This window comes from Armigeres subalbatus, chromosome 1 (assembly GCF_024139115.2).
Source record: "Armigeres subalbatus isolate Guangzhou_Male chromosome 1, GZ_Asu_2, whole genome shotgun sequence".
NCBI lineage: Eukaryota > Metazoa > Arthropoda > Insecta > Diptera > Culicidae > Armigeres > Armigeres subalbatus.
The window spans coordinates 229571509-229581941 of record NC_085139.1 but is presented as its reverse complement, the minus strand read 5'-3'; the positions used below and the strand labels follow the sequence as shown (position 1 = coordinate 229581941).

The 10433-nt window shown below is 43.3% G+C and overlaps 1 long non-coding RNA gene across 1 annotated transcript; it reads left to right on the top strand.

Annotated features, from left to right (window-relative positions):
• Positions 1-851: 851 nt before the first annotated feature.
• On the top strand, positions 852-2149 carry LOC134211610 (uncharacterized). Its single transcript, XR_009979056.1, has 2 exons — positions 852-984; positions 1976-2149. It is a non-coding gene; the product is annotated as an uncharacterized LOC134211610 (long non-coding RNA).
• The last annotated feature ends 8284 nt before the right edge of the window (positions 2150-10433 follow it).

Below are 10433 nucleotides of genomic sequence, written 5' to 3'. Positions count from 1 at the left end.
TCAAGTATGCTTCGTTTGATTACATGTGCTGTGGCACATAATAGAAAATTGTCATATTGATTGTGCTCACATGACAGTTCTATTCAGTACATTATTGAACGATGCCATAATCTCTGCAGACTTTTCGTTCTACAATAAATACGTGATTTATCAAATCTTACCGATAAACAGTTTTCCTGGGTTTGCGTACGTTGCTACTCTACACTTGAAAGGCCTGTTGTTGAAAAATATTCCCATGTTCTTAATCCAATAACCACTAATTGCTCTGGTGCAACGAGATTGCATCTGCAAATCCGCAATATCCGAAGCTTCACTTCTTATTATTTATCACTGAGTCAATTCTGCGTATATTTGACAACATGACACATTTGCCATATACTGCTGAGCTGCTGTAATTAGCGTAAATGACTAATCTGCTACAAGTAGCCAAAATCTTAAAAAGCCTAGCAATTATTTGCTTGTACCAGCACTGCACCTCTAGCACAGGGTTTCCCACACCCATTCGAACCGTGCCTTCCGATCTGAACCGCTTCTATCAGTAGCCCATTTATCACGACGACAACGCTGCGTGTCGCGGAATTTTGTTTACACTGTGACTTTGTTCTATCCAGACTCGACAGCACGAACTTGTGGGCTGCTCGTTGCCCCACGACCGCGCGCAATCGTCATCCGCGAACGCTGAATCGTCAACAGGGCCCTGCGTGTCCAAATCGTTCAATCATTGTTTTGAAAGATGCGTTTTCGCCAGCTCAGGGTTTCCTCCTCGTGAGTAGCGGAACGTTCTGGTGTGGCTGCTGATGTCTGCTCACTTTGCCCTGCTGGGCACCGAGGGCGCACCATCTTCACTAACATCCGCCAAGGACGACCTGAACGCCACAGTCAACACGTCGAACATCTTCGTGTCTCCGCTGCGGTGTCCGCCGGGTTACGGGCTGGATCGGTTCCGACGCTGCCGAAAGTTGGTCTACTAATGGCCGTCCGCAGGTAATGAGCCCTCGTGATATTGAATTTAGGAGATTTCTGTGCAGTGATTGAAAAATTGGGGATATTTTTGGCTTCAGCGATAAGATAGAGGTGCGAGCGCCGATTGTCTTCGCTTCGGGTGTTAATCAAGCGATCAGTTCTGTGGGTGAGCTCCGCCAAGGTAGAGGTACGCAATGGGGCTCAGGTTGATTCTGGCGATAGTAGTTGGCATTTTGGTGGCGCTAGGCAGCGACTCGGATGCCGTACGTGTGATATTTCGAAAGTCACGAATGCTGGATGCCGACAGTCACAGCACGGCACACATTCTGAGATCTGGTGGAATAAGGCCTACATGTGGTGCAGGTCAAATGTACGATTCGTACGGATTGTGCCGCTCGGCAGTGTACTTCTGAATTGTGAAATCGTAAGTGTGACACAATTTGTTCGAAGAGTTACTCAACCCTACGTCATAAATCCCACGCGAAAAATGATATTCTTATTCACCATGGATCCCCGCGAGTGCTGTTTCGTCATCCGATGTCGTCACTTACCGGCGTGAGCATAGATTCTAATGTTTATTTTGGCGTCAATCAGTTGTGGACAAACAGATAAGATAATTCTGGACAAGGTGTGTGTTTTGATATATTGATTGCTTTTAAACGAGTCGGACCTAGTCTTTGCTGAATCTCGATAGTATAGTGTCTGACAGTCCAGGTCGTGCTTCTAAAAATGAAACTTGTCCATATTCTAGCATTCTTAGTTGTGCTGATGGTTGGCTATTTCGAGTTTGCGCAACCGGTTCGAGTAATATTTAGGAAAAGCCTTCGAAACTCCGATGGCAATGTGGCGCACGTTTTGCGTTCACCAAACGCGACCAACTGTCCCCAAGGGCAGAAAGTAGATCGAAGGGGCACCTGTCGACAATCAATAGATTTTTAAGATAGTTCTACAGAGGTGGAAGAAATAAGGGAAACTGCGATCAACAAAAACTAAGCAAAATTTTCCATTTCAGGTTCCGCGCGGAAACTAAAAAAGGGTTTGTCGAATCAACCGAATTGTGGATCATAAAGAGTACGACCTTCGGATATAGTTTGATAAGTATACCATGATGTGTATTTGTGCCAATCAACCACTTGAGTTGTTAGGAATAATGTGCTTAACATTGAATAAACTAAGCTGAACAATGCTCTTTTGTTAGAGGTGTTAATTAGTGAGAAAGCCTTTTAGGAGAGTCACAACAGGCACACCTTTGAAGCAAGGTCTTATCAAAGGCAAATTAACTTCGATTAATGCACAAAAATGCCTTCCACACCTCAGTACAAACAAAAATAAAACATTTTCATTTTCGTTTCGGTCAATTGAAAGCTCGAAAGCTCTTTGAATGTCGATGTTGAAAACGCGAAGCAATAACGTCGCAGATATGTTCCACGATATATCGTTTTGCTACGTAATGTTTAATAGCTGATAGCTTTCCATTGTATCTTGAATAAGATACTGCACACTTTTATCGCAGGTAAAATTCCACTGGGGCCCACAATATGAGCAAAAAAAGACCACGCTGATATGACAAATACCAAATCTGATTTCTTCGTCGAAGGTTAACATGGAAAATACTATCAGTAAGTAAGGTAAGGTCATAGGAAATGGAGCGACCTACGCAACAACAAAAGATATAATGTGCTGGATGAGATTGTTACTGACTCAGAGGATGCTGGTAATTTGAGCCGAAGAATTCGTCTCTCATCTCTTTCCAGGCAAGCACCATAAGGTTTCCAACAACAACAGGAACTATGCATGCTTTCAACGTTGTGTTCTATCAGCATTCCAAAACTTATTTTATATTTTTACCACTGCTTCCCAGATTTCCTCAAAACGGGGCGACGGTATAAACAAGAACGCAATGCCCTTAATGGGGACGAAACAGGCGCAGGAATATTTGTTCAGTGTTCGGTGACACTTACATAGTTTGTCGCAATATCAGCAAAGATGATAAGCGGAAAGTCTTTTCAGCGAAACGATGAACGAGTCAGCAGACAAACTGCCCTGCGACGGGAAACTTCGTTATGACGTTCTCTGAACGCAGTTTCTATTGGTGCCAGCTGAACGTACTCTAGCATGGATACTACAAATGTCTCCAAAAACGAGGAATTTGGACGAAGCTATACAGTATTCCAAAACCGCCGGTTCTTTCGTCCTGACCAGAAGATTTGACTGCTTCGCGAACGTGGAGTCTCAGACAGCACAGTAAGTTTAGGGAGTTTTACAAAATTGGCTAACTCTCAGGAAAAATGTGGAACTGGAGGCCAACGACTTGATCAGTACAACGTGAATTAATGACTGCCAATTCTGTGCCTAGCACTGAGAAGATTTCGTTCGGAGTAGAGGGTTTTGCCATGCAGGACCGCAAGATACATCTTTTCCTTCGGTCAATACTAATTTTGGCGTACCACCAAAAAAGTCGACGATGAGAGAGTCAATACTCCCCTACTCGTCCTTACATTACGAGGGACCTCAAGACGTTCATTTTGGCTATTTATGTGTCCAATGAGCCCCTACCACCTTCTCGAATGTAGTGTACTAGTTGCTGTTCGTTTGACCACACTGAAGCTTGCTGCAAGACCAGTTTTGCATTTGTGGAAATTGCCCAAGTACCGACCCGATCAATAAGGAATTAGGTACAACCTCCCGTAATTCTGGTTTGGAACAGTTACCAACACGGCATCTAAAACCGTTCACGCTCCGGCTATCATGCCGAAAACAACGCACACAGGATTACATTCGACAACGGCTGCACCTACCCGGAGACCAGAATGATGCTCCAATAGTAGAAGAGAAATAAAGGATCTTTTGCTGAAGCCGCTCAAGGAAACCATATCCCTGCAAGCAGCCGGCAGCCAATGCTGTGGCTGATGATTTTTTCTCCCGGTTATTAACAGAGATGCGTGCCATGCGTAAAGACTTGAAATCTATTCGTCTCGAGGTACAAACTCTCAGGGTCGAGAACGAAAAGGCAACTGTATAGCAGCAGCTTCCTCCCAGAGCCACGTTTCCTCGTAAACTGTGTCGATGCCAACACCTCATTAAACGACCATGCAAACAACCAGTGATACTCCATTGGAAGCAGCTGCAAACAGCGCATCTTCTACCACCCTCCCTGCCCCTCGGACTTCAACAACAATAACGCCAACACGTCCGAAATCTTGCTAAAGAAGGACGTATTCTACTCTCCACAATCGAAGATTTCAAGCAAAGGTTTAGAATCTATGGTTAAAATCAACCCGTATGCAGTTGGAATCGGTTTCAGGGTTTCCAATGCCCCGAAACAAATTCTTACCAATACAACCCAGCGTGTCGGTTGACAGCCAGAGCTCCTATCCATCGGACGTATTCTTTTACTCGCTTTTTATTCGTTTTTCGAGTCGTTCGCGAGCAAACGCGTTGACGGCAATGAATCCCGCTCGCCCAAATACCGTGGTGGTAGACTTTAATGTGCTTCCTGTGAGACCTGATGCAGGCACATCATCCAGCTCGGGCTCAGGCTCACATTCCTTCGCAACTTTACCAAAACCGTCCTCGATGCTACAGTTGTCTTCATAGCACGGCCAGGACCAAAGGCACTTCACTGGTGGTCTGACCAAACCCATCGTGTTGTTGTTGCCAACCTGGAAGACATGTTACAGAACGCTTATTATTGTGAAGAATTTGTGGATACATACTGAATAAGAAAATAGTTTAAGTTCTAGACGTGGCCGTAGAATCTCACTTTTCTTCCGCACTTTCGCAGGATCTAAACCAGTAAACTTGGTTAACCGCCCTGGGCAAAAAGCACGCTTGTCGCTCTCAAGAAAAGCGGGACTGTGTGAGTGATCCAGGAACAAGCGAGTTCCGGAAGGGTAAAACTCTTTCAAAACCACTCCAGACTAACAATAGGGAGTTCCTTTGATGCATATGTTCGAGCCGCTTTGGGAAGGCTTCCTTCAACACCCGCAGAACATTCTGCCATTCAGCCATCGTGTGCAGGCAGCCATCTGCCACAACCCACCTCAAGAGGCTCGGAAGCCTCCTTTCAAGAGGCTCGGAAGCCTCCTTTCAAGAGGCTCGGAAGCCTCCTTTCAAGAGGCTCGGAAGCCTCCTTTCAAGAGGCTCAGAAGCCTCCTTTCAAGAGGCTCAGAAGCCTCCTTTCAAGAGGCTCAGAAGCCTCCTTTCAAGAGGCTCAGAAGCCTCCTTTCAAGAGGCTCAGAAGCCTCCTTTCAAGTGGCTCAGAAGCCTCCTTTCAAGAGGCTCAGAAGCCTCCTTTCAAGAGGCTCAGAAGCCTCCTTTCAAGAGGCTCAGAAGCCTCCTTTCAAGAGGCTCAGATGCCTCCTTTCAAGAGGCTCAGAAGCCTCCTTTCAAGAGGCTCAGAAGCCTCCTTTCAAGAGGCTCAGAAGCCTCCTTTCAAGAGGCTCAGAAGCCTCTTTCAAGAGGCTCAGACGCCTCCTTTCAAGAGGCTCAGAAGCCTCCTTTCAAGAGGCTCAGAGCCTCCTTTCAAGAGGCTCAGAGCCTCCTTTCAAGAGGCCTCAGAGCCTCCTTTCAAGAGGCTCAGGCCTCCTTTCAAGAGGCTCAGAAGCCTCCTTTCAAGAGGCTCAGGCCTCCTTTCAAGAGGCTCAGAAGCCTCCTTTCAAGAGGCTCAGAAGCCTCCTTTCAAGAGGCTCAGAAGCCTCCTTTCAAGAGGCTCAGAAGCCTCCTTTCAAGAGGCTCAGGCCTCCTTTCAAGAGCTCAAGCCTCCTTTCAAGAGGCTCAGAAGCCTCCTTTCAAGAGGCTCAGGCCTCCTTTCAAGAGGCTCAGAAGCCTCCTTTCAAGGGCTCAGAGCCTCCTTTCAAGAGAGGCCTCAAGCCTCCTTTCAAGAGGCTCAGGCCTCCTTTCAAGAGGCTCAGAAGACTCCTTTCAAGAGGCTCAGAAGACTCCTTTCAAGAGGCTCAGGAAGCCTCCTTTCAAGAGGCTCAGGCCTCCTTTCAAGAGGCTCAGAAGCCTCCTTTCAAGAGGCTCAGAGCCTCCTTTCAAGAGGCTCAGAAGCCTCCTTTCAAGAGGCTCAGAGCCTCCTTTCAAGAGGAGGCTCAGGCCTCCTTTCAAGAGGCTCAGAAGCCTCCTTTCAAGAGGCTCAGAAGCCTCCTTTCAAGAGGCTCAGAGCCTCCTTTCAAGAGGCTCAGGCCTCCTTTCAAGAGGCTCAGAGCCTCCTTTCAAGAGGCTCAGAAGCCTCCTTTCAAGAGGCTCAGAAGCCTCCTTTCAAGAGGCTCAGAAGCCTCCTTTCAAGAGCTCAGAAGCCTCCTTTCAAGAGGCTCAGGCCTCCTTTCAAGAGGCTCGGAAGCCTCCTTTCAAGAGGCTCGGAAGCCTCCTTTCAAGAGGCTCGGAAGCCTCCTTTCAAGAGGCTCGGAAGCCTCCTTTCAAGAGGCTCGGAAGCCTCCTTTCAAGAGGCTGGGAAGCTTCCAGAAGAATTTTCCGGAGAAAATTCCAAAGAATTTCCCTGAGGAAATTCCAAAGAATTTCCCGGAGGAAATTCCAAAGAATTTCTCGGAGGAAATTCCAAAGAATTTCCCGGAGGAAATTCCAAAGAATTTCCCGGAGGAAATTCCAAAGAATTTCCCGGAGGAAATTCAAGAATTTCGGAGGAAATTCCAAAGAATTTCGGAGGAAATTCCAAAGAATTTCCGGAGGAAATTCCAAAGAATTTCGGAGGAAATTCCAAAGAATTTCGGAGGAAATTCCAAAGAATTTCCCGGAAAAAATTCCAAAGAACTTCCCGGAGAAAATTCCAAAGAATTATCAGGAAGAAATTCCAAACAATTTTCCGGAAGAAAAACGCAAAGAATTTTCCGGTGGAAATTAAAAAGAATTTCGCGAAGGAAATTCTATCCCGGAGAAAATACCAAAGATTTTTTTCGGAGGAAATTCCAACAATTTCACGGAAGAAATTCCAAGAATTTCAGAGGAAATTCCAAAGAATTTCGGAGGAAATTCCAAAGAATTTCGGAGGAAATTCCAAAGAATTTCGGAGGAAATTCAAAGAATTTCGGAGGAAATTCCAAAGAATTTCGGAGGAAATTCCAAAGAATTTCCGGAGGAAATTCCAAAGAATTTCGGAGGAAATTCAAGAATTTCGGAGGAAATTCAAAATTTCGGAGGAAATTCAAAGAATTTCGGAGGAAATTCAAAGAATTTCGGAGGAAATTCCAAAGAATTTCGGAGGAAATTCAAAGAATTTCGGAGGAAATTCCAAAGAATTTCGGAGGAAATTCAAAGAATTTCGGAGGAAATTCCAACGAATTTCGGAGGAAATTCAAAGAATTTCGGAGGAAATTCCAAAGAATTTCGGAGGAAATTCCAAAGAATTTCGGAGGAAATTCCAAAGAATTTCCGGATGAAATTCAAAGAATTTCCCGGAGGAAATTCCAAAGAATTTCGGAGGAAATTCCAAAGAATTTCGGAGGAAATTCAAAGAATTTCGGAGGAAATTCCGAGAATTTCGGAGGAAATTCAAAGAATTTCGGAGGAAATTCCAAAGAATTTCGGAGGAAATTCCAAAGAATTTCGGAGGAAATTCCAAAGAATTTCGGAGGAAATTCAAAGAATTTCGGAGGAAATTCAAAGAATTTCCGGAGGAAATTCAAAGAATTTCGGAGGAAATTCAAAGAATTTTAGAGGAAATTCCAAAGAATTTCCTGGAGGAAATTCCAAAGAATTTCCTGGAGGAAATTCCAAAGAATTTCCTGGAGGAAATTCCAAAGAATTTCCTGGAGGAAATTCCAAAGAATTTCCTGGAGGAAATTCCAAAGAATTTCCTGGAGGAAATTCCAAAGAATTTCCTGGAGGAAATTCCAAATAATTTCCCGGAGGAAATTCCAAATAATTTCCCGGAGGAAATTCCCAAGAATTTTCCGGAGGAAATGTCAAAGAATTTCCCGGAAAAAAATCCCGGAAAAGAATTTCCCAGAGGAAATTCCAAAGAATTTCCCAGAGGAAATTCCAAAGAATTTCCCAGAGGAAATTCCAAAGAATTTCCCAGAGGAAATTCCAAAGAATTTCCCAGAGGAAATTCCAAAGAATTTCCCAGAGGAAATTCCAAAGAATTTCCCAGAGGAAATTCCAAAGAATTTCAGAGGAAATACCAAAGAATTTCAGAGGAAATTCGAAAGAATTTCCCAGAGGAAATTCGAAAGAATTTCCCAGAGGAAATTCGAAAGAATGTCCCAGAGGAAATTCGAAAGAATTTCCCAGAGGAAATTCGAAAGAATTTCCCAGAGGAAATTCGAAAGAATTTCAGAGAATTTCCAAAAAAATCCCCGAGGAAACTTCGAAGAATTTCGGAGGAAATTTCAAAGAATTTCCGGGGGAAATTTCAAAGAATTTCCCGGAGGACATTCAAAGAATTTCCCAGCACATTCCAAAGAATTTCCGGAGGAAATTCCAAAGAATTTCGGAGGAAATTCAAAGAATTTCGGAGGAAATTCCAAAGAATTTCCTGGAGGAAATTCCGAAGAATTTACCGGAGGAAATTCCGAAGAATTTACCCGAGGAAACTTCGAAGAATTTCGGAGGAAATTCGAAGAATTTCGGAGGAAATTCGAAGAATTTCGGAGGAAATTCGAAGAATTTCGGAGGAAATTCGAAGAATTTCCCGGAGGAAATTCCGAAGAATTTCGGAGGAAATTCGAAGAATTTCGGAGGAAATTCCGAAGAATTTCCTGGAGGAAATTCCGAAGAATTTCCTGGAGGAAATTCCGAAGAATTTCCTGGAGGAAATTCCGAAGAATTTCCTGGAGGAAATTCCGAAGAATTTCCTGGAGGAAATTCCGAAGAATTTCCCGGAGGAAATTCCGAAGAATTTCGGAGGAAATTCGAAGAATTTCCCGGAGGAAATTCCGAAGAATTTCGGAGGAAATTCGAAGAATTTCGGAGGAAATTCCGAAGAATTTCGGAGGAAATTCCGAAGAATTTCGGAGGAAATTCGAAGAATTTCGGAGGAAATTCCGAAGAATTTCGGAGGAAATTCCGAAGAATTTCTGGAGGAAATTCGAAGAATTTCGGAGGAAATTCCGAAGAATTTCGGAGGAAATTCGAAGAATTTCGGAGGAAATTCCGAAGAATTTCGGAGGAAATTCGAAGAATTTCGGAGGAAATTCGAAGAATTTCCGGAGGAAATTCGAAGAATTTCGGAGGAAATTCGAAGAATTTCCCGGAGGAAATTCGAAGAATTTCGGAGGAAATTCGAAGAATTTCCGGAGGAAATTCCGAAGAATTTCGGAGGAAATTCGAAGAATTTCGGAGGAAATTCGAAGAATTTCGGAGGAAATTCCAAAGAATTTCGGAGGAAATTCCAAAGAATTTCCGGAGGAAATTCCAAAGAATTTCGGAGGAAATTCCAAAGAATTTCGGAGGAAATTCAAAAGAATTTCGGAGGAAATTCAAAGAATTTCGGAGGAAATTCCAAAGAATTTCGGAGGAAATTCCAAAGAATTTCCGGAGGAAATTCCAAAGATTTCGGAGGAAATTCCAAAGAATTTCGGAGGAAATTCAAAGAATTTCGGAGGAAATTCAAAGAATTTCGGAGGAAATTCAAGAATTTCGGAGGAAATTCAAAATTTCGGAGGAAATTCAAAGAATTTCGGAGGAAATTCCAAAGAATTTCGGAGGAAATTCCAAAGAATTTCGGAGGAAATTCCAAAGATTTCGGAGGAAATTCCAAAGAATTTCGGAGGAAATTCAAAGAATTTCGGAGGAAATTCCAAAGAATTTCCCGGAGGAAATTCCAAAGAATTTCGGAGGAAATTCCAAAGATTTCGGAGGAAATTCCAAAGAATTTCGGAGGAAATTCAAAGAATTTCGGAGGAAATTCCAAAGAATTTCCCGGAGGAAATTCCAAAGAATTTCGGAGGAAATTCCAAAGAATTTCCGGAGGAAATTCAAAATTTCGGAGGAAATTCCAAAGAATTTCGGAGGAAATTCAAAGATTTCGGAGGAAATTCCAAAGAATTTCGGAGGAAATTCCAAAGAATTTCCTGGAGGAAATTCCAAAGAATTTCCGGAGGAAATTCAAAGAATTTCCGGAGGAAATTCCAAAGAATTCTCCGGAGGAAATTCCAAAGAATTTCCCGGAGGAAATTCCAAAGAATTTCGGAGGAAATTCCAAAGAATTTCGGAGGAAATTCAAAGAATTTCGGAGGAAATTCCAAAGAATTTCCCGGAGGAAATTCCAAGAATTTCGGAGGAAATTCCAAAGAATTTCCCGGAGGAAATTCCAAAGAATTTCGGAGGAAATTCCAAAGAATTTCGGAGGAAATTCCAAAGAATTTTCCGGAGGAAATTCCAAAGAATTTCCCGGAGGAAATTCCAAAGAATTTCGGAGAAAATTCCAAAGAACTTCGGAGGAAATTCCAAAGAATTTCCGGGAGGAAATTCCAAAGAATTTCGGAGGAAATTCCAAAGACTTCCCGGAG